We start from the raw sequence: 521 nt of genomic DNA, 5'->3' as shown, positions 1-521 counted from the left end.
GCTATGGACCTCTTACTTTAGGAAAGAATCTTCGAGACCTACCTTGCCGCCTCCCAGCGCCTCCGCCACCCGCGTTTCCATCCCTATCCACGTGTCCATTACGGCCCTGAATCTCAATTTCCTTTTGTCCTCAGACATTCACTGTGAAATAAGCCTCATTTCCCATCACTGTCTCAAGTCTATCCCATTTTTCTTGTAAGATCACAGACTCTCTCCTTCCGTCAGCTGATACAGGATGCTATATTTTTTTTTTCTTCTTTTTTCTTCTCCCTACTGGATATACATTTCATAGTGAAGGGCCTTTGAGCGAAATAAAGTTTTTGAATAATATGATAATGGTATGCATCGGGAATTGAAAATTGGCGTTTTTTTTTTTTCTTAAATTTAACCTGATTTCTCATTTTGCTTATCTATTTATGGTGTTATTTGCACATATTATTTATCAAGGACGTGCATACATACGCGGAAGAAAGATAAGGCAAGATTTATTTTCTTAGCTAAAGAAGGGAGGAAAATTTGAA

The sequence above is a fragment of the Penaeus monodon genome, chromosome 15, assembly GCF_015228065.2.
Source record: "Penaeus monodon isolate SGIC_2016 chromosome 15, NSTDA_Pmon_1, whole genome shotgun sequence".
In the NCBI taxonomy this organism is placed as follows: Eukaryota; Metazoa; Arthropoda; class Malacostraca; order Decapoda; family Penaeidae; genus Penaeus; species Penaeus monodon.
The sequence above is the reverse complement of the archived record's forward strand: the minus strand, read 5'-3'. Positions refer to the sequence as shown.